Source organism: Protopterus annectens, chromosome 4.part1 (genome assembly GCF_019279795.1).
Source record: "Protopterus annectens isolate FY-2018-M chromosome 4.part1, PAN1.0, whole genome shotgun sequence".
NCBI lineage: Eukaryota > Metazoa > Chordata > Ceratodontiformes > Protopteridae > Protopterus > Protopterus annectens.
The window spans coordinates 453,607,200-453,632,212 of NC_056734.1; the positions used below are offsets into that span (position 1 = coordinate 453,607,200).

At 37.3% G+C, this 25,013-nt stretch overlaps 1 protein-coding gene across 2 annotated transcripts in view; it reads left to right on the forward strand.

Annotated features, from left to right (window-relative positions):
* LOC122800916 (dual oxidase 1-like) overlaps window positions 1-25,013 on the forward strand; it is a 250,375-nt gene that overhangs the window by 116 nt on the left and 225,246 nt on the right. Inside the window, exon 1 of one of the 2 annotated variants that reach the window (XM_044070275.1) lies at window positions 46-378. The exons of the other annotated variant lie outside the window; for it this stretch is intronic. The gene's annotated coding sequence lies outside the window, so the exon portion shown is untranslated. Of the gene's footprint in view, window positions 1-45; window positions 379-25,013 lie in introns of those variants that run through there. 2 annotated transcript variants of the gene reach the window in all.

Here is a 25,013-nt window from a genome sequence, read left to right on the forward strand (position 1 = left end):
CCCCCTCTCTCTCTGTTAGCATTTCACCCTGTCTATTAAATTATTGGTTCTTCTGACTGGCAGTACTTAAATCGACATGTAAGCAATGTTAGGAGTTTAGCGAACCAGAGTCTGGTCTGGATTGAGCAATATTACGCATAGGTTAAACCAACGTGTCTTTGACAGCACTTGGTGCTTCGTGGATGTCCGGAGTGGTGGAATCGGCTGCCATCCTCACGCCCCCCTCCCCCTGCTGAACTGAGAGCCAGAGCACGATATAAGCGGAGAGGACCACCTGCAGTACCAATGAAATTGTGAGGAGCTGCTAGGCTGTCGTTTTCAAAAGAGAGGTTTTAACTGATTTTGTGTGCCACCTTCGTTCCAGTGTGCGGCCGGACTGTGAGTATAACAAATGACTTTAGGACTTCTAACCTAGTCTGTTACAACTGCTGCTGTTCTCTTTTCACTTATGTTCCCGACCGCAGGTAGTATCGAGTACTTTACTGCTTGTCTTAGTGGGTAACAAATAGTAAATCAAAAAAGTTACCCGGTACCTCTCCCCTCATACACTTATTATTATTAAATTAAGACTCACAGCGATCTTTGGCTACACTGGTGTTTAAAATTTAGGGCGTAGGAGAATTAGGAGGTGGAAACTGTTAAAACAGATTACATATTTAAAGGAATCCCTTATTTCTCTTTAACACTGGCCTTGGATTTTTTTAATACTAAGGCGGACATGTTTCACGGAACTCGTTTATGGAATTTACCACAAGTGGCAAGGCTGCCTGGAAGCGCAGCGGAATAATGTTGTGAACAGTTAAACGAGCTGCTCCATTTAGTTCAGGGTTTTATTCCCTCGATCTCCATTTGCCTGCTGTGGGACTCGAGTTAAATGGCTTACGCAGGCAGCAGTACTCCTGGTTCGCCCCTGAAAATGGACCCTTGTGTGCAGTGGGTTTACCCGATTAAAAATAGCCAGACAAAACTCAAACACTAACATTTCAATGTCTGACAATATATTAAATAGGACTGCAGACAAATAACCAGACTCATCGCAAATGCTTTAAGTGTCGTTAAGAGTACAAAGTGCACGTCAGGTGTTGCCAGATGTAACATGCAAACCATGGCGTGCAAAATTACCATTAAAAGGACAGTATTTAATGTTCTCAAAAGAGACAAAAATCGCAGTTTTCAGACAGAAATTATCGCCGATATGTTTGATATACGTGTTGCATATTGTGTGCATTATAACTTTAAGAAAGGAAATATAGTTGCGGGCGGAGACAGTAACTTGGGAACTTGGTGCATAAAGGTGCATTTACTGGCTACACCCTGGGTGGAGAAAATGAAATGCTGCACCTATCATGGAAAAAAGTCCGAGGCTTCCCGCAGAGAGATTTATTACAATGTTACTCAATAATGTCACTCTTAAAAACCAGTTTCTCGTTCTATCACACTATTGGTATATTAATTTTGCCACGCTGCAATTTTTTCTCAGTTTACCTATCTACCTATAAACGACATGAATGAGAACTTTAAATTGTTACTGCTCATTTCAAAAATGTGAATCTCTTAGCTTAAAAATAAGGGATGCAGCCAAGTTAGTGAGGGATAAAGGGTGTCAATGAAGGACAGGGTTTAAATAACATTCTCCAAATCATACTCCCTTAAAATACAGAATAGTAGTAATCACGTTATCATACATTTTCTTAAGTATAAGAAGTCTAAAACTCTTAACGCCTGATTTATTTGATGCCTGCAAACATACCTCTCAACCTTTTAGCACAAGAAATCTGGACAAAGCTTAAAATAATGGGATAGGACAAAGGGCCAACATAGGGGCAGATGACAGAGTTTAAATCTTGGTCTTATAAACTTAGAAGTTATTAAAATAATAAGATATGTGATGGCACACATTTTCTGAAGAGTATGAATTCAAAAACTCAAATGTATGTGTCTATTTAGCAATTTGCCAGAAAACTGCAAATTTTATTAGGAACAGACCGAACATCTGATGCAAAAATGTGGACATTCTGAAAAATCTGGACAGCTGAGAGGTTTACCTATATCTCTTAACCTTCCAGCTCCAAAATGTGAAACACTACCTTCTCATAAAGTGGATCAGATGAGCAAAATATGGAACACTTTCTAACAAAACACTAAACATAAACTAGCAGGATCATAGGATGGTTAAAAAGATGGTGATATTGTTTTTACTTACACAATAATTCTTTTCATACCTTTCACCTTTTAAGCACAAGAAATCTGGACAACGCCATAAATAACTGGGGGTGGGAGTCAAAGGTCCAACAATAGGGACAATTTTTAACTATTGCTCTTACAGTCTTAGACGGTTGCTAGAATAAAAGGCTTTGTGTTTGCATGCATTTTCTGAAGGATATGAAGCCTAAAACTTAAATGACTGTTATTATACTGCGGTGGTGGTGCTGCAGTAGAGTTGTCGCCTCACAGTAAGACACTGTCCTGTTCGATTCTCAGCTAGAGTGTCTTCTGTGTGGAGACATGTGTGAATGGGTGTACCTTCGTTGAAGGTTGTGCGTCAGAGCTGGCAACTCAGCATGTAAAAATCTACTGCCAATCATTAGTAGACCGGAGTTCCACTGTGGCGACCCCTAACTGGGAAAAGCCAAAAGACACAACAACATTCATTGACTTCAAGCCTCAGTGATTTGCCACGAAACCACACTTTTTATAAGGAACAGACCAAAAATATGAGGTAAAAATCTGGACATTCAGTGAAAATCTGGACAGTTGAGAGGTATGATTCTTTTAATGAAATAATATAATTCGGTTCTATTTACCATGGAGATCAGTTAAAAATTGCTAACACTGAATGCGTGACAGGCCCTTTCAATGTGGAACAAGGAAGAACATAAAAGTTTTAAGACCTAAATAAGGAGCGTTCCTCATAATGAGGTGCACTTGACAAGTATGGTTATATCTGCAGGCCACAAAATCATTAATATTATGAGGGGCCAAGCAAATTCTTGAGGCAAAATAATTGGAAGACATTCTGCAAAATCAGAGCAGAAGAGAGAAGGCTGGATCATATGTCTGGCACTACCATCTTTATTGATAGGGGGTGCCATAAAATAATAAAGCTATCATTGGGTAGTTTTATGTAATAGAAATTGGAGCTGAAGTAATTGTATTGGTTAGTAAATGAAGGCTGGATACCAGCAGAATGTGATAGACTGAAGAACCTCAACTACTGCTACTATCATCTTCTCCAGTGTGTCTGAGGTACCAGTCATGTGTAAAAAAAATAAATAAAGTTAAGTTGATAGTAGTAGTGGCTGGGGTTCTTTAGCCTATCACATTCCACTTAGACATACCCCTGCAGTAGATATGGGGTTTAGGGGTGCCTAAATTATGTGTTATTGTTTTTCTGTGTATTTTGGTCTTTCTTTGTTATGTATGAACTATGGTGGTGGTTTAAAGTCTGTGTGGTGTGGAATGCAATACCTCTGGCAGCCTACACACATCTTGCATTCCACAGCATTTTCTGAAAAATAAACTTAAAATGTGTAAGATAAACAGATGTATATATTTTGTCAACTATAAAAGCTAGTAAAACTATAGACATATAGCAATATTATCAGCAAGTATTCTTTACAGTGATAATAGTGCATTCATAGACTTTTCCGTAAATGCTGAAAAGTATTATAATTCTCACAAACCCCAATTTATAACTTACCCTTTCACAAACACATTTACAACCTAGACACCAGATATTGTTTATATTGCTGATTTATCACCTTAATATTGTTAGAATATTTTTGTTAACCAGACATAAGCTTTCACATGGCAACTAGAAATTCCTCTATATGATTTTTTTAGATATTTACAGAAAATGAAATATATTTTCATTGTATAATTAACAATGCCAATAATAATGAATATCTTTCAAGATGTGAAACTTACAGTGCAAATATCAAAGACAGTTTTCTTCAGCAACATCTATGGTTTCACATAATGTCATGCGACAGTTTGCAAGTCACTTGTTTTTTAAAGTATTGAGGACATATAGGCATATATTTTATTTTCATAATTCCTAACAAACAAGTAGCAATATTTCCAGTATAGTGTGATACAAACCAACATCTTTTGTGTTTTGTCCTGTCTCCCACATTGGTGTTTCATACCATGTACCTCAATAAAACATAGTCTCCAAGTTATGAAAATATAAACAATAATATGAAACATGAACAATAAGTGACAAACTGTTTAAATTCTCCACTGCAGGACATCCTAGACTAACATTCTTAGTGTCATTTTATTAATAACTCCTTGCCCTTTCTAATACTGCCTATTATTGGCTAATAAGTCACTTAGTTAAAGAAGACAGACCCAAAGAAGTTCTGGATGCCGTAAGGAGGTATAAGTATGAACTGAATATATACAAAAAAGGCATCATCGGCTTGAATGAGTTAATATGTAAAATCACACAAAAATTAACTAGCAACTCGCTTTGGCACCTTCATGTAGTACAAGACGCATCACCAATGTTAGCTATCAAAAACCCTGCATATAACCCAAATAAGGTGTTATTCCACCCACACTGCATAAATGAAATCTTAGAGCCTGTTTTCACAATAATTTATAATGTGCAGTAATGTAGGTACTTCTTGAATGTTGTATGCCTGTGTTAAGAAAAAAATACTTCCAAAGGAAATATGCTTTAACAGCATAACTGCTATAACATTACTAATTATTATAGAATATTGTATAGTATAATATAATATAGTATAATATAATATAATATAATTATACTACTGTTATTACTGTGATAAGTGTTAGGTATGTTTAGAATACTGTGGGTCACCATCAGAAAATATAAAACATTGTAGGTCACAGAAGTTACATCATTTATTAATTTGTTTAGCATCCAGTGTTGAATTAGTGACAGTGAATAAAACTTTTAACCATCTTGTAAGCTTGCTAGTTGAAGCTATCAGTAAGCATCCCACTTTTTGCCGTTTTGTTTCACATTACAAGAAGACCTGTTAGGTATTCTTGAGATGAAAGGATGGGGGTATTACTGAGGACAAGCAAGCTGGGGTTCATAAAAACACCTGCGGCATCTGAACCATTCCAGAGATCCTAGTATGTGTTTCACCACACTTCATCTCTTGCAAAATAATGCAGCTTTGAAAACACTTAGAAACAAAATTTAGGAGGCGATAAAGTATGTATCTTCTTTCAGTGTGAAAATTACAGTTACTGTAGCTGTTTTAGTATATGCCTACCTCCTACCTCCTTCCCCTTATGCAATAAAATGTATGTTTCTTAATCTTCTGAGAATTCTTAAAGTTAAGTGGGGGGGGGGGGTAAAGTATAACAAAACTTTGCCATTAACAGTAAGTAGTATAGAAATGTAAATTATACAATGATTGTCCATTAACATTCAAAAAACAAGCACACTAATTGGTCAGTCCAACCAGCATGCCCATTGTAAATTGAGCATATACCAGTGGAAAAAAGTCCAGTTGTCTGGACTTTTTTCCATTACTATATGCTATAACTTTTTAAGTTTTCTTCATCCTAAAAAAAAATAATAATAAAATTAGAAATCTGGACAGTCCGGAGGCACGAGACAGACAGCAGGGAGAAAATATTAGAAAAATTATGGAAAAATCAGGTATGTTATTCAAAGCTAAAGAAACATACCTGATTTTCCTTGTATTTTCTCTATCCTGCCTCTCTCATACCACTAAACGATGTGACTTTCAGCCTTATTTAAAAAAAAAGAAAAAAAAAAAAGGAGCAACGAAGATCTTCCTTTCTCCATTGCTTCCTTACCAAAGTACTGAAGTGCTGCATAAGCATGGGAACGTAAGTCGCATTTGCATGTGCAGTACATCAAAAAAAGCAGCAGGATAGCCAATAAAAGAAGAAGAATACCATGGAGCCGTCATTCAAAGACATTATTTAAGAAAAGCAAGTCATTTTTTTCTTAAATAATGTCACTGTATAATAGCAATAACCGACTCTGTAGTGTAGTATATGAAGATTTACCCATGGTTAGCTTTATTTAATCACTCAGTCTTCATCCTCATGATTAAACCACACCAACTGTGGATAAATCTTCAATATGCTACATCCACATCATCGGTTATTGATATAATAATGCATCTGTCTGCACAGAAAGCAATATTAGATATTTTTATAACTTTCTAGGTAGCCCTTCTTTTTAATGCTTTGCTTAGCGTCCACACACACACACACACACACACACACACACACACACACACACACACATATATTGCCAGTCAAGTACACTAGTCGAAAGACCCAGGTCACAGACATTGTGTAAAATGCATAGGTAACACAAATCACAGGAGTTAAGCTGACAACTGATGCATGTATTTCTCTTTCTCTATTTGTCTCTTTCTACACATATATATATATAGATATAGATATATGTAAAAAAAAAAAAAAAAAAAAAAAAATATATATATATATATGTAATATATATATATATATATATACACACACACACACACACACACACACACACACACACACACACACACACAGAGGTTATTTGTTAATTTGTTAAGTGCACTGATCCATGGACTCTTTTCATAAAGAATCTAGTCCATAGACATTGTATAGGCAATACAAATGACAGGAATTAAACTGCCAACTGTGTTAGGTATCATAATTTATAATAAATGTATACTTATCATAATGTACAATATCTGCTTTGAACAACAGATATATGGACCAAAATGAAGAGATCACCATAGCATTTTAGAGGTCATACACTTGCACAGTTACATACAAGTGTTAAGGTGATAGCAGGTAAATTCACTAACATATGCTACAACAGAAAGCATAGTTAATAAGTTGGCTGTGTACTGAGATTTGTCACAGAATAGTCTAATAATGACAAAATGGTTTAGAAATTTATATAAATGTTTACAGTCTTTTATAAATTGTCATATAGTGGTTATGAACAACATAGGTCTTTGACACATTTTATTTGCTTAGTTTAGCAGCTCTTTTAATAGGTTCTTAATGTTTGTCAGAACTGCTGTCTATCTTATTTTTTTTCCTGCTAAATTGTTACACAATGTCAAAGCTACTTTAGCAAATGTTATTTTTCAGTCATAGCTTTAATGGGTGCAGGTATATATAGATATGTATGTTGAGCATTTCTAAGGTCATCAGCTGGTTCTTACTTTCATTTTATTCTTTAGTCAGGTGCGGTAACTTTATTTCATGTGTGTGTGTGCGTGTGTGTGTGTGTGTGTGTGTGTGTGTGTGTGTGTGTGTGTATATGTGTGTATGTATGTGTGTGTGTTGTGTATGTGTATTGTGTATGTTTATTGTGTGTGTGTGTGTGTGTGTATGGTCTGTGTGTGGAACTCCAGTTATGCCGCCTTTCTGTCTCTATATCTTGGCAGAATGAGCTGGCCTCACTTATAGAACATGTGGTCATTCAAGCTTTAAAGCAGAAATTTATAACATTTCAAAATGCTAAGCCAAACTCAGATCTGTGAAAATTGACATTAGTTTTCATATTGTTTTTTATTTTTTTTTTTTTTTTTAGAGAAAGTATTGACTGCATTTTGAGGGTGTAGATTAATGACGTGCACTTTTTCATGGCAGAATAAATGTATACTATAGGGGCTTTTAGTAAAGTTGTGTAATGAGGACATTTCACCTTGATGTTTATTTAGGTCTAGCTTCTTCCTAAAGATGAGACTAGATTTATGCTGATGCTTCAATTTAATCTTGTGTTTTTATTCTGGATTTCTCCATTGCTATTATCACATTAAAAAAAATCAGCATTTGAGCACTCGGTGCATAGTATATAGCCTCTTTAAAATACAAAGGAAGGAAATTCTGAATCCTTTGCCCCTCATGGAAGCATCCGCCAGGCCACAGGTTCTCTGACATTCAGTTTCTGTCTTATTTTAACCACATCTGCTAAAAGCATTTTGTGAATCTAGAGCTGCAAAATAGTTCTGGAATGGATTTAAGGCAGAAGTAGGTTCAAAAACATATGAGACTGAATAAGAAATATTCTAGGATGATTTTACGCTATCAATCCTTTTCTTTCAAAACACATTGGCACATACAGTTACAGATTAGCAACCAGAATTATCAAATCATAGAATCATTGAACATACAGCTGGGGTTTGTGGTAATTTATGCCATACCAGTATCTTCCCTTTGACCTTACCTCCTTTTTCAAGAAACGATAGGCCAGGCATGTCATGAGTGAATTTGTGAATGACCATCCAATTTTCTAATTTCTTTTTAAAAGAAGGTAGTGTGGCACATTGCTTGATTTAGATAGAGCTGAAGTTTGTTCCAAAGAAAGGATAGTCATTGCATGATGAATCCCTCACTCTCTCTCTCCTGTGCTTTTTTTATTTGCTAAAACAGGTTCATATCTTTGGTTCTGGTATTTGCTGGATTGTTTGATTTGTGCATATAAGAGGTTTTAGACTGTTGGATCCTTGATGGCCCAGAACGCAATGCACAGATTATCCACTAGAGAGCCTACAAGGCACCAATGCAGGAACAAAGCCTCCAGCCACTCCTGGTAGCTCAGGCTTTTAGAACTGCGATTTGTTTTTAAAATCGGGGATCTTTCGGATCTCACCAAGAGCTTGATATGTGTAGTAAGAAACATCTCAATTAGGGCATTATATTTGATGATGGGCCTGATTGGTGCTGAATATAAAGATTAAGGATTTCTTTGGATCTACAGGGACACCCTTTGCCATCAGCTGTGCCAGACAGAAGGATTGTCTAATTATTGTTACAACATGATGATCAAAGGACAGGGAGTTATCTACCCATGTTCCAAGGTCTCTTACATCACTAAGTTGAGTGGGTGGGAGCTGTTTACCAAATGCAATAATATTTTTAGCATTTTTAGCATTTAGTTTTAGCCTGTTTTCTGAGCATCAGCTATTAACATGTGTAAGCTCACTTTATAACTTCTGCATTTTAGAAGGGGATTTGAGTACTACACCCAGTTTGCAATCATCTGCACACTTGGCTAACCAGAATTACCTTCATGCTCTCTGAGGATACATTTGCCATGCTGTGTGGGTTCTGTCTCACAGCCAGTTTACAATTCAACTGACTACACAGGGATCAGTTTGGAGCACATGTAGCTTGTTACTTATATTATCATGTAGCATAGTATCAAATGGTTAGATCAATATATGTTGTACAGCCAACATTACAATATTCTCAATTAGTGAATTTAATCTGAGCACATTCACTTCAATTTAAATGCCTGTTATATATTTAATAGTTTAATTAGAGATAAATTGCTTTAAATTGTAATAAACACCTACACTCAATGATGAGAGACTATTTTTCATTTTTCCTGTTATTGCATAGTTCCACTATTTGGAAATGGCAATCTTTACTCTAACTTAAGGCTTGTCACACCACTCTTAGTTTACAGCCTTTGTTGGCGGTATCATCTTAAGGGTAAGAAAGTCGGGTTAGACATACATTTACAGAGGAAAATAAACACAGGTGAATGCAATCAATCTGGTTAAAAACAGAAGAGGGGAACAACCCTCGCTTCCTCCTTTATTATAAAGCACAAGGTCATGTGATCTCTCTTGACCTCTCCACACCTACGACATCAGTGTAAGAGCACACATACGATCATACAATCTCTTTTATTATTGTCAGCCAACACCCCCACTTGCTCTTACACTGTACACAAATACATTTTAAGAACATTTTTTGATAACTTTTCCTTCACATTCCAAATGCATATTACATAAACTTTTCAGTCTTCGATTTCGTAGCAGGTTTAGTAAAGATATCTGCAACCATGTCCATTGTTGGGCAATATTCGATGCTTATTTTGTCATCATTAAATGCTGACCTGACAAAATGATACTTAATGTCAATATGTTTACATCTCTGTCAGCTTACTGGATTCTTCAACAAAGCGATTGCTCCTTGATTGTCCTCAAATATTGTTACTGGCACATACTTGCACTCTCCATCCATTCCACGCAACAGCTGCAGAAGGTACAAACTCTCCTGTGTTGTTGCTGCTAATGCCATGTACTCTGCTTCACATGTAGATAAAGCTACCGTTTGTTGCTTCTTTGATTTCCATGAAATAATAGGCCCATCTCTATTGAGGCTAAAGCAATAACCTGTTGTACTACGTCTATCGTTTTGATCTGTTGCCCAGTCTGCCTCACTGTATGCTACAAGCTGAAGTTTCCCTTCACTTTTCTTATAACACAGCTCTCTGGCCAATGTACCTTTTAAGTATCTTGACACATGTTTGGCTAGCGTTAAATGAGATTCACTTGGTTGTGACAAATATTGTGAAAGTTTACTTACAATCCAGCTAAAATCAGGTCTCGTGCTTGTCATAATATATATCAAACTACCCACAAGCTCACAATATTTTCTTGGATCTGTAGATTCACTGTCACATTCAAAGTTTGTTTTTTGTTCGGAAGGGGTACTTCTTACTTTACAATTAGAGATAGCAAATTTCTCAAGAATTTTTGTGATGTACCTCTTTTGGTTCATGTTTACTTCACCACTATTTTGGGTAAAGTCAATGCCTAGAAAATGTCTGAGCTTTCTCAGATCTTTCATTTTAAATTTAGTCTTAAGCATTTCCTTTACATCGTTTAGTGATTCATTGTCACTGGCTGCTATAATGAGATCATCAACCCAGATAATTAGGACTGTTTTCTCATTTTCAGCTTGACTAGTGTATACACAATGGTCTGCGGGGGTTTGGATAAAACTATTTTCACAGAGATAACCATGCAACATTTTGTTCCAGTTACGTCCTGATTGTTTCAGTCCATGTAATGACTTATTCAGTTTACAATCCAATTTTTCATCATTATTTGATTTCTTTTCAAAACCTTCAGGCTGCTCCATATACACCTCACAGTCTATAGGAGCATGTGAATAGGCCGTTTAGACATCTATCTGGTGCAATTCTAAATCGTACTGAGCTGCCATCTGCATTAGACTGCGTACAGATGTCATACTCGCAGTTGGTGCAAATGTTTCATTATAATCTATACCAGCGACTTGACTGTAGCCTTTAGCTACATATCTTAGCTTTGTAAGTCTCTGTATTATCTGCATTGTCTTTTACCGTGAAAACCCACCTACCCACCACTGCATTTTTATCTTCCAGCAGTGTGGTGAGTGTAAATGTGTTGTTTTCCTTTAAAGACTTAAGTTCCTCCTTCATGGCTTTGACCCATTTTTCAAAGTTAGATGAAGTCATGACTTCTTTAAAGCTCTGTGGTGTGTTGCATATTAATCGGTAACAATAGTCAACATTAACTGTCACATAATCATCGTTTTCAACTTTACACTCATAGTCTTTCAAGTATGCAGGTGGGTTTCTCTCTCTTAGAGTAGTGTGTATGCTGCCTTTCCTCTTCTTGCCTTATTTTTGCATCCCCTTCATTCATTATAGATTCAGTGTGATTCACCTGTATTTCTTTGGCGATTTGACTATCAGCTTTTAATTCTGACTTAACATGCACACTTCTTCTGGTATTAAGATCTTCATTAATCACTTCTGGGTCTGTCTGAACCTGGCATTCAGCTACATTCTTAGTAAAGAACGTGACTAACCTATGTCTAAGGACCCTTCCTGTGTCAGGATAATAAACCAGATATGATGGGCTGTTTTTATCATATCCAACAAAGATCCCCTTATCACATCTTGGGTCTAACTTCTTATCTTGTCTGTATGCATAAAACACTGATCCAAATTCTCTCATCCTTGAAAGAGCAGGTTTCTTCCCTGTTAGCATGAAAAATGGGGTCTGCCCCACATGCCTAACATCTGTTGCGAATAAAAGCAGCAGTCATTACTGCATATGTCCACAACTCTTTAGGTAAGTCACTCTCCATCAACATACACCTTGCCATTTCGAACAGTGTTCTCTGATTTCTCTCTGCCATCCCATTCTGATGGGGTGAGTAAGGTGCGGACATTTCATGTCTTATAACATTTTTACTCAGTAATGACTGAAAGTTTCTCTACATGAACTCAGTGCCATTATCTGATCTGATACACTTTACCTTCCCCATAAGGGGCTGAATCTGCAATAAACTTTTCAGTTGCCTTGGCTGTATCACTCTTGGCTTTCAGAAAGTAGACAAATGTTACACCTGAGTAATCATTAGTAAATGCTGAAGTGTACTTAAAGCCATCTTTTGCTACTGGCTCAATTGGGCCTGCCAAATCAGTATGGACTAGTTCAAACACAACTTTTGCTCTTGCATCTGGCTCTCTGTTTCTGCTCTGTACAAATGTCCCTTGTGTACAGGTTTCACAATCTAGATTAGCTCTCTCAACTTTACCTTTAATTTTCATTCCTTTTACCACTTTTTCTAATTTTGACATCTTCGGAATCACAGTGACCAAGCATTTTATGTCAGGCTTGAATGTCATCACAGCTCTGAGATGCATCGTAATGTATCTCACTATTGTTTTCTTCATCATATGTGTCTAAATACTAGTCTATCACACTCAGTTATGTCAAACCCGGTGCCGTTTTATATGTGTCTAAATACTAGTCTATCACACTCAGTTATGTCAAACCTGGTGCCGTTTTATATGTGTCTAAATACTAGTCTATCACACTCAGTTATGTCAAACCTGGTGCCGTTTTATATGTGTCTAAATACTAGAGTCTATCACACTCAGTTACGTCAAACCTGGTGCTGTTTTATATGTGTCTAAATACTAGTCTATCACACTCAGTTATGTCAAACCTGGTGCCGTTTTATATGTGTCTAAATACTAGTCTATCACACTCAGTTATGTCAAACCTGGTGCTGTTTTATATGTGTCTAAATACTAGTCTATCACACTCAGTTATGTCAAACCTGGTGCCGTTTTATATGTGTCTAAATACTAGTCTATCACACTCAGTTATGTCAAACCTGGTGCCATTTTATATGTGTCGAAATACTAGAGTCGATCACACTCAGTTATGTCAAACCCGGTGCCGTTTTTGTATGTGTGTAAATAATAGAGTCTATCACACTCAGTTATGTCAAACCTGGTGCTGTTTTTGTAGATGAGTTGGTCCCAGCCTTGTTTAAAGTTGATCAAGGCCCCTTTGCTGCCTTAATAGAAAAAATGCTTTGTGGATACTTCGGGATATACAGCGCCCGAGTCATCATCACCTTTACTTTGCGCTCCTCTGTGTTCAGCAGCCATACCTCTGCATTACCTCTCTTCTGTGCGGCCCCACAGGTTCTTGTTCCATCAGCTAATTCTACAATCTGTTCCTCCGGTTGGAAAGTTGCATCAAAGTATTTAAACTTTTTCAACTTTTTCAGGTCATTAATTATGTGTGATGTGGTGCCAGTGTCCGCCATTAATCCCTTCTGTTTTAACTCACGAATTTGATGCTCATTTATTCTGAAGACAAATGTGTGATAATCTGCATCAGTTGCTTGTTTCACATTGTCTTTCTTCTTTCATCTACAGTTACTGTCCCTGTGGCTAGAGTTTTTACACAAACTACACCACTGTCTCTGGCCTTTATATTCCCTCCAGCATTCTTGTGCCCTGTGTCCCTTTTGGCCACAGTTATAGCATATAATCTCTGCTTTTACTCTTTCCCCAAGACCACTCACTTTCATAGCATTATCATTACTTACGTTGGCATTACATTTTTCGGTATGTTCATAGCTTCTCAACCTTGTTTTGAACTCACCAAAGCTCAGCTTATCATCATCTTGTGTGATGTGGATTGCAAATGGTTTAAAAGTTTCAGGCAACCCTTTCAGAATCATCGCAATTAGTAATCCATCACTGAGCTTCTCCCCACCATTTCTAAGTGCCGTAATGGCTGTCTCAGCCCTAATAATATAATCTGTGACACTTTCACTGATGGTCTTCTGGAGGCTTGTTAATTCGGTGTATAGGCTAATTACCCGTGGCTTCCCTTTTTTAGCATAATGGTCTCTCAGTATCTGAAGCGCTTCTCTACCATCATCTGCAGCTTCTCTCATGATGAGGGACAAACTTTTGTCGTCTAAGAACTGTATTAGTTCTGCATATGCCTCTTCATTTTTCTCAGCATCAATGTCACCTTCCTCCTCATTCTCGTCATCCTCTGCATCCTGCTGCACATTTCTCAAAATTGCATCTTTCAGCCCTAGCAAGCACAGGTGTCCCAGAAACTGTGTCTCCCACAATTCATAATTCTTCTCATCACCGTTGAAACATAGTCTGTGCCATCAGTTTCCTACTTCCCTCCTGGGCCCATAACCTGTTGGCGGTATCATCTTAAGGGTAAGAAAGTCGGGTTAGACATACATTTACAGAGGAAAATAAGCACACATGAAGGCAATCAATCTGGTTAAAAATGGAAGAGGGGAACAACCCTCTTTTCCTCCTTTATTATAAAGCACATGGTCATGTGACCTCTCTTGACCTCTCCACACCAACGACGTCAGTGTAAGAGCACACATACGATCATTCACTCTCTTTTATTATTGTCAGCCAACAGTCTTCCTGCATTATCAGCCTGGACCGCCTTCAGACCAACAAATTAACACATTTACTATGTCCTTCCTTGAAAGATTCTTTGGGGTTCAGATATCAATCAGATTTTATTTGTAACTCCCTCAATACTGGACCATCCCTAATATACACGCATTTAAGCTACTCTCCATCAATCTGATATAAAACCATCATGGTTAAAATAATGGTTTGTTATTTTACAAGGGTTATTTTTCATGCTTTCTACTGCCAAGGACTTGGGAGTTTGTGACTGGTGACCTATTTACAGAAGAAACAAGGCGGGTAAGCCCAGCTGCCATCTCATTTTCCTTCTTTTTCCTCATGAAATGCATGCTTGTTTGTGAGTCCATTTTCATATCTCAGCCTCACAGTTGTCTTCACTGTTTTTGTAATTCCATACTGCATGCTTTCTAATAGAATAATTTACCTTCACCTGTTTGGCCTCCAGAACTGGACACTGTACTACAAATGCATCCTTACTAGCTTACTAGAGTAATTTACACTGGAAGGATAATTACTGCCACAAATGTCTAAAAGCTTATATTCCCCAATGCCAAGACCTAAAGCTGCAAACACAACAGGGTGAAAAATTAAATTGCAGACATTTTTTGCAGGGATTAAGTCCACATTCACCCCCCCCCCCCACAAATGTGAGAGCAAGCCACCTACCCCGAACTCCATGGTTACACAAACACGAAGAAAGGAGAAATCTCCCAAAACAAATGAATCATTGCTGGTGCATGCTTAAATTTTATGGCAGTAATGTTTTATTTATTTATTTATTTTACATTTGTTTACCGGGCTAGTCCAACTGGATACATGTCCATTTTCAGTGGAGGCCTGGGGAGAAAAGCTCCACTACATACTACTTAACAATATAAAGATATACATGAATATACAATAATAGGAAAAACATATGCTTTAAACCTATGACAGGTTGTATAGACATTTGAGTACAATATGAGGCTTAGCAGGGTAAAAAAAAGTAAAAATGATGAACTTAGATACTCTGTTGCAGTTTATAGTTAAGAAGAAAGAGAAAGGGAGTTAAGGAATCAGATAAAATAGAAAAAAATAATGTCTAACCAGGGTTATTGCATGAGCATAGCCAATGGTTGGTTTGGAAGAATTTTAGTTTAGTTTGAAATAGGGGGAGTGAAGTTAGGGTTGTGAGGCCTTGTGGTAGCTGGTTCCATATTTTGCCAACTGAGTTGGAAAATGTGGAGTCACCTGCTGAGTTTTTAGATAAGGAAGTTTGGATCAGTATTTTGTTAGTGGAGCATAGGTACTTCTGATTGTTATAGGGTGTTATGAGGGTGGAGAGTATTGGAGTGTTGTCGGGGTGATGAAGGGCATTATGGGCAATAGTGAGTTGATAGTATTGTATAAGGTGGGGTAATTCCAGCCACCCTAGTTTTTTAAGATTTAAACAATGATGAGTTCTATATGGAGAGGCAGTAGCAAATCTGGCAATGTTGTTATATGATGTAGCTAGTTTGTTAAGATTATGCTTAGAAAGATTTGTGTATATGGAGGAAGCATATAATAGGGTTGAGATTAAGTGGGTTCTAGCTATTGTAGTTCTGGCTTCAGGAGTAAGAAAAGATTTGATTCTGTAGAGAGAGCCTAGTTTTCTGTTGGTAGATTTTATTGTAAATAAATTTTCTAAATGTCCTATGGAAATCACAGTCTGTGTTCTGTTTCTCACTATCTTCTATTTCTAGTAGCTGAAGCTTGGAGAACAGTATCTCATAGACATGCGGAGAATGTTGACTTTTTTATCAGTGTTTGCAACTGCCCTTTATTATATAATGTGATTTAACATTTGGGCGATCATTCCCTAACATTATTTTCCTCCTCTGTTCTTCATAAGATCACTTCACTGGGACTGTATGATTTTCAAAGTCCCTCTCCCAGACTGCATAGCCTAGCACTGCTTTTTCTCTACCAGTTGTGCAGGCTTTCCCTAGAAACTGCCCCTCTTTCCTTGACTACTGTACATTTTTCATATCATCACTTACAAGTTAATGTTTGTTCTCCTAACACAACAACACAACACAATGTTTGACATAAATTTGATAAACAGGGCAGGTTCAAGATCTGAACTGTGGGTCCATTGCTTATAAACTTTTTCCTGACAATACCTGTGTAAAAAAATATCTTCTGCTTCCAGTCAGACAGTTGTTTTCCAATCCATTCTGCCATTTTTAGGCCTACCTCGATGCCATTTACTTTTCCCACCAACCCCTTGGGCGATACAGTGTGAAACTTTTGGCAAAACTCTAGATATATCACATCCACAGCGTTCCCCCTTCTTCACCTCATTAGTAAACCAGTCACTGAAATAAATCAAACAGTGCGGCAAGACCTCATTTGCATGAAACCTTACAGATAAGTCAATTAGAGAATTAGTGTTGAGAAACAATGTACCACTATTCTATAATACCTTTTGTGCAACCTTCCTTGGAATGGAAACTAGACCAAAAGACCTATAATTACTTGACTTCTTCCTAAAATTATCAAGGAAGCCACTATCCCCAGTCTTTGTTATTGTAACAATACTCCATTTCCTGAGGAGAGCCTATAAAGTTGGGAAGACTTCAGTTGGCTGGAAAGCATGCTGGTAAAAAAATAATGACTTGCTATAATAATTGTTCTTGGGCAATATGGTATGTCACTAGTAAGATGCCTGCCTCAAAACTATAAGGTGTGGAGTTAATCCTGGCTTTCGGCTACTGTCCATATGGAATTGAAATTGTGTGCTCTTCTCTTGTTTTCATGGGTTTTCTCCAACCTCATAAAACATTTTGGCTGATTGTCTACTAAATTTCCTATCTAGATGTTCCATTTACACTTATATATGTGACCCAGGTTATGTATAGACATCTTAAAACATGTCCATAAAATATTTAAAAAAAAAACACACAAAAGCAAAGTTGTAAGAACCACATTCATACTTTCTTACTCTTCTAGTATTTTTAAAAAGAGTTTAGTTTCAAAGAATTCATTAAGAGTAATCAAAGTTATAGTCTCCAGCCTCTGTATCCTAAAGGTCACCAGGATCTTGTGCCTTGTGTCCTCAAAGACTCCTTCTTTACTTCTTCCATTATTATTCTTCTGTTTGAATCCATCATACCTCTCAACTGCCCTTGATTTCGACTCAAATTTTAGCTGTGACCCTCTTAATCCATCCTTAAACTGCTGACTTTTGTAAAAAAGGTGGTGTATTATATTCAATAAATAATGATGATAATTAGTCTTATAAACTTCTTTTACTTAAGACATTAAGTGAAAATTCTCTCATTCTCTCAATGTCTCAGGTTAATAGTACTTGTAGTTTAAAAGTGTCTCAGATTGTTGCTGATTATTTCTGGACTTGTTCTTGATTCTGTTAAAATTTGTCCCTGATTTGTAGAGAGCTATGGGCCCCATACATAGCTATGTCATCTTACAGTACTAGTTTTGCACCTTGTAATTCCTGCATACAAATGTAAAGACTTCATCCATAAAGTCTGCTTGATCTGCATCACTTCGGAGCTTACCTCTGTTCCTTTCTATTACTTCTGCCAGTTACTCCAGTGTTTCCAGTGTAGTTGAGATATGTGTATGTGTTTATATAAAAGTCTACTAAAATAATATAAACATCAAATTGCCAATGTCATTAAGATAAACACAAAATTGGAAAAAAATGTCAATATTGCACTGCCCAGAGCATGCAACACTAAAACAAGGCTTTTTGCTATGGGGGAGGAGCCCACCTGCACTCTTTGCACCTCTACCTGGTTAATTATCATCATCTTCTTTCGGCTGTTCCTGTTAGGGGCCACCACAGCAAATCATCTGTTTCCATTTCTTCCTGTCCTCTGCATCTTGCTCAGTCACATCAACCACCTGCATGTCCTCTCTCACCACATCCATAAACCTTATCTTAGGCCATCCTCTTTTCCTGTTACCTGGTAGCTTCATCCTTAGCATCTTTTTCTCAATATACTCAGCATCCCTCCTCAGCACATGTCCTCCAAACCAACGTAATCTTGCCTCTCTGGCTTTGTCTTCAAACCTTCCAACCTGGGCTGACCCTCTAATATACTTATTCCTAATCCTGTCCACCTTCGGCACACCCAATGCAAATCTTAACATCTTTAACTCTGCCACATCCAGCTCAAACTCCTGCCTTTTTTGTCAATGCCACTGTCTCCAACCCATATAACATAGCTGTGCTCACTACCCTCTTGTAGACCTTCCCTTTCACTCTTGCTGGTACTCGTCTGTCACAAATCACTCCTGACACTCTTCTCCACCCACTCCATCCTGCCAGTACTCTCTTCTTCACCTCTCTTCCACACTCACCATTACTCTAAACCACTGATTCCAAGTATTTAAACTCATCCACCTTCGCCTCCTCTACTCCTTGCATCCTCACCATTCCTCTATCCTCCCTCTCATTCACACACGCACATATTCTGTCTTAGTCCTGCTGACCTTCATTCCTCTTCTCTCTAGAGCATATCTCCATCTCTCCAGGGTCTCCTCCACCTGTTCCCTACTCTCACTACAGATCACAATGTCATCTGCAAACATCATAGTTCACGGGGACTCCTGTCTGATCTTGTCTATTAACCTGTCCATCACCATTGCAAATAAGAAAGAGCTCAGAGCTGATCCTTGATGTAATCCCACCTCCACCTTAAACGCATCTGTCACTCCCACTGCAGACCTCTCCACTGTCACGCTACCCTCGTACATATCCTGTACCACTCTTACATACTTCTCTGACACTCCTGACTTCCTCATACAATATCACAACTCCTCTCTAGGCACCCTGTCATATGCTTTCTCTAAGTCTACAAAAACACAATGCAACTCCTTCTGACCTTCTCTGTACTTCTCCATCAACACTCTCAGAGCAAACATTGCATCTGTAGTGCTCCTTCCCAGCATGAAACCATACTGCTGATCGCTAATCATCACATCCCTTCTTAACCTAGCTTCCACTACTCTTTCCCATTACTTCATGCTGTGACTGATCAATTTAATCCCTCTGTAGTTACTACAGCTCTGCACATCACCCTTATTCTTAAAAATCAGCACCAAAACACTTTTTCTCCATTCCTCAGGCATCCTCTCACTTTCCAAGATTTCATTAAACAATATATTCTGAAATTGATTAATACCAGGGAATGGGCATATGTCAGAACCCTGGAAATATAAAGATCTTTTATAATTGGCAACCATATGTTTGGTCGAGTAAATTGTGTTGACAAAATAAATGTTAGCTTTAAACAAATTTTATATATATATATCCACAGTTGATTTGGTAGTAGCACACATTTATCATGTTTCACAGTTTTTGGTAAATTTCATTGGTGGTTGGAGTTGCTTGAATTATATTACATTTGAACTGCATCAGTTCAACTGTAATATAATTTCAAGAGTTATCCTCTTTCTCTGCTGTAGTGTGACCGCAGAGTTAGTATATTTAATTTAGTTAATGTATTTAATTTCCAGAGCATGGGGATAGAGCTCCCAGATCAGGAGGTGTGAGGGGTAGGAACGTTTTTGCTTATTTTAGGTGATTGCAAATGCAATATATTTGCTTAATTAGTGATCACCTTATTTTGTTTTTTTGTTTAGATAAAAGTGATCACCGTTGAAGTTTCACAACATATTTTATGTCAAAGAAAATTCATTGGAGATGTGAAAAAACCTAATTACACACACACACACACACACACACACACACACACACACACACACACACACACACACACACACACACACACACACATACCTGTTTAATTTTTCAGGCCTTTTTCATCTACTTCTGCAGGCTTACCGTGGTTGACACTGCCTACTGAGATTATTGGTTTACTGTGTCATTCTACAGTGTCAGTTTCCATACTGTCCACAACTTCTTGTCCTTCTGAAGGCTTTTCCTTTTTAATTGATGCCATATTGAATCACTCTTTAGTCAGACTAATTGTCTCTTTTTTTCTACACTTTCATCTGGTACCAGATTTCATTTTCTCTGTCATGCCTTCTGGACAGCAATAACTTAGTTCATCCTCTGCTCTCACTTCCTGTTACCATTCTATTTTGTTTGCTACTTAACAACATCTACTCTCCTGTAAGTAAAGATGCGTCTTCCTGTGGCAGATAATGTTAGTAGTACTCTAGGGACAGTAAATCCCATAGCAGTATGAGTACTGCTAGCCAGCAGATATTTCATTTCATTCACTGTGGTTATAGCACAGAAGTTTAAATGGCAACGTACCATAGATTCTAGACAGAAAACAGGAATTTATATGTTGCTTACAATGCCTGTATCAGTAGAAAAGAAAAACAGACAAAAAAGGTACTTTTGCAAGGAAGTTCCTCATACTCACAGCATACTAAATATTTCTAATCCAAGGTTGCGGCTATTTTTCTTTCCAAGGCCACCCCTTATGGAGTTGTAAGGACTAGTTCAAGGATGCTATCTCTGTTAGGGGGACCTCACTTTTTGTTGAGTCAAGTGTCTATCAGAGTCCTTTTTCTGACATCTTTCTAACTATAGATTATCTGCCATTTAACATTTCATCCTGTTTCTGTGTGTGGGGTCATAATTCACGTTTTGTGAAGGTCTGTCATTTTTACAGACTCAGACCACTGCAATATTCACTTAAGAAAATGATCACTGAAGGAACTGTTACACACTTTGTTTTTGTAAAAAAAATATTTTAATATACCAACTGCAGAAATGACTAACTTTAGTCCGGCATGCTAAAATATTTGTTTGTTTGTTTGTTTGTTTGCTTATTTATTTATATTCAATTTCTAGAGTAGATCAGTGAAAAGGAGCATAGGCAAGATTCATAGGCAAATAATAGGCTTGTTCCCTTGTGGGATATTTTAAGCCTACCTAATTTTCCTCAAATAAAATAATCAAATCCTGTATCTTGTGTCTGTGTGGTAAACACCTTAACCATTTTACCAACCCTCTGTTGGCACAGTTCTGAGGATACGTACAAGGAAGAGATATTAACACAGAATAGGTAAACTATTTCCTATGATTGTGTAATACAAAAAGTTATAAACAATGCAACCTTGAATACATATTTGACATGGATAGCAACATGTTTATAACACAGATAAAATAAACAAAAAAAGGGGGGGGGGGGGTGAATGTATGTTTTTTGTGGGAATAGCCATAAAAGGAAATACAGAGTACTAGGTAACTAGGAATCAAGTGTGCAAAATAGTGTTTTCAATATGTGCATGTAGAAGTTCCGGTTTTCATGCCATTTGTTACTTTCCTGGCATTTTATAGTATTAGTTATTAAATGTAATCTTATTTTTGTAGAACCAAAGAAACCATATCTGCCACCATCATTTTAGACAAGTTTGCCTACCTCTTGAGTTCTACAGTAGTTGTGCTAGCATTGTCAAAAATGTTGACATGATACAGGTGATGTTAGTAGGGAAGTGAAGGGAAAAGGCCTCATTAGTGCTTATGTAGAATACTGTCTGTTTCATTTCAGGATGCAGCAGGTAAACAAACTCTTATTACTGAATTCCAAGAATAAAGAATGGCTTTGTTTTTAGTTGAAATAAACATTCTTGCCAGACATAAGTCATCACATTCACACCCAAATGCATTTAGGAGCAGCCAAACAAGTTACCACTTATGCAAGCAGTGTTGTTTAAAAAACAAAATGTTCAAAACAAGGGGAAATGAAGCAAGAAAAAAATGTTTCTGATATTACAACAGAAGGACAAATTTTTTTTTTTTTTGAAGAACACACCTTGTGCAGATAGCATTCTTGAGTATTACTTGACAGTAAAGGTAGCAGATGGGTAGAGCAGTTCAGGCCAAAACAACTGATGGAGATGTGAGGGTCGGTAGGTAGAGGGAAGGAGGGTCGGTTACACATTGCTAGCTGAAATAGTAGGCCAGGCCCTATAAAACACTAACCTAATTCTTCCTGCAAAATATATCAATGTATACCTGAGTTATGCTGGATTCATTTGTCTGAATGCTAAGCCCAAAACAGGAAAAAGTATGAACAGAAGAAAGTGCAATGCTACTAGCCAGGTAGAACTGAACCCAGATCAGAATTACTTATAGACAGGAACAACACTCATGCTGTATACAAGTCCACTTCCTATTAGTCAATGTATCTTTTTTTTTTTTCCAAAAAAAAAAAAAAACTAATTATAAAAAAAATTATATAATATTTAACTACACATAAATAGCTAATTCTGCAATAAATACATTAGCATAAACAATATTAAACTTCCATGGTACACTAATGTATCCTACATTGTTTTGATACGGATTTCTACTATATTTATCTAACAGGTCTTCTATTTTTATCAAATATTTATTTATTTTCTTTCTTTATTTTGTTTGTAAGTTAGCTAGTTCAAAGACCCTTTTCAGTCATGATATATCCCCTTGAAGGCAAGAATATAAAACTTTTGGTTGGTAATAACATGTTTACAGTTGCTTAAACTATACAATATAATTTGTTTTGCACATAGTTTGACAGTTTCAAAATTGTGCAGTGACTTAATATAATTATAATATAGACAAAGACCAATTCTTGAGGGAAAAACAGGTTTAGTCAGAAACAGTACAATTAACATCATAGTCAAAACAATATTATTCTTAAACAGTATAAACAAAGATAAAACTCACAGCAATAGTATACGGCATTGACAGAAAGTTATGCAGACTAGGCTACTACCTGGCCATGAGAATGACAACTATCCCTAAGAAATGTTAATATTTCAGCCAGTCACATTATTTGCAGCCCAACATCTATAATTTGCTTTTCTATATACAATAATCCTCCCACTTTGGGTATGCAACAGTTTTAAGTACTGCTCACATATTAGGGTATGGTTTGGTTGAGTGATCAAGTCCTGGGTAACATTACCTATTGCCTCTGAAGGACTTACAAGCTATTTCACTTTTGAGATGATCTGCTAGGGATGATTTCAGCCCTTGCAGAGTATCCTGGCCTTTTATCTCAGCTGATGGGCTGTTCCATTGAGCAGGTCCCAGGCTGAAGAAAGCATGCTCTGCAATAACTGTTTTGAAAGGGGTTCTACTCAATGTGATGACATTTTCTTGGCTGTTTCTCAAAGTTTATGACTGAAAATGCCCTTCCTTTAAAACTTTGTATATCAGGGCACCCAGTAGGAAGGTAGACATCTCTGCTACAGGGAGCCAACTGACTTTCTTAAGCAATGGAATGTAAGTGAGTCTGCAAGAAGTCCAAATCTGCAGATTTTTTTCAGCAATCTTTGAAGTTTGTGTATTGTGGGAGGAATGATATGCTAGTAACTGTAGTCCATATTCAGACTTTGGGAGAAGAACATTTTAGCAAGGGAAATAAATCATAGCATAATACTTTTCTTTTCTTTCTGGCAAAATACATTGGTCAAATCTAATCTTGAAATGTGGGAAGACATCTCTCTTTTCCAATTTTCTTGTAATAATTTTTTCTTGCAATTGCCAAAATAATGAACCTTGTTCTTATCTAACACTGTCCAGAACTGCACCAGTCAATGGTGTCATTGCTTCTGTAAGATTATAATAGTCTAACTAAGAAGATTTCAGGATATTTGTTTACCTTTCAATTTCTTTAAATGAATAATATCTAGTGGCATTGTCTTATCTGACAGACTTGCAAAGCTCTTAGGTTCATAGGTGTATAATAGGCTGACGACCACAAGGGCCTTTTAAGCCTAGCCATGCATCCCAAACCTCTAATAAGCTCCAGTACCCTTGATAAGTGTAAGCAGGGTCTTGGGAGATGAAACATTTACAAGCGGGGTCCTTGAGATGAACCATTTACAGGCTGCCTGTGTCCATTACAGACACAGGTGCCAAACCAGGGATGAATTTCCTGTTCCCCATCCAACTATCCATGTCTTATTTGAATTGGGTTAGGGAGGAACTCTGGTTCACATGGATGGCAAGCCTGTTCCAGAGAATGGATAGTCTCTAGGATACATATCTGTCTCTCCAGCAGGTCCTATTTATATCACAGGCAAGGTTTAAGTCTTTAGAATGGGTAATGATGGTTCTTTTTGTTTTGTAGATATGGAGGAGGTCCATCAGGGTGGGGTCTGACAATGTCTTGTGTGTTTGGCATAGACCTACCTTCAACAGCCTGCAGGAGACAGAATGCAGGGATGGGGCATTTAGGCTGTCTGCATAGGACATATTACTTAAGCCCTTTATTCTTTTAGTGAGGAACCTCTGTGGATATTCCAATTGCTGGATTTGCCTGGTTAGGTACATACCAAATGGGGCATTGTATGCAATGGTAGGTCTGAATGAATGCTAAATACAGTGGAACAATGACTTCCTTGTGACCTAGATGGCATACCTCTGTTTTTAAGTTCCACAACATAGAATGCTTTCCTCAGTACTGCAGACAATGTCTAGATTACTGTCTATGTGTGTCTCCAAGTCCCCGACTAC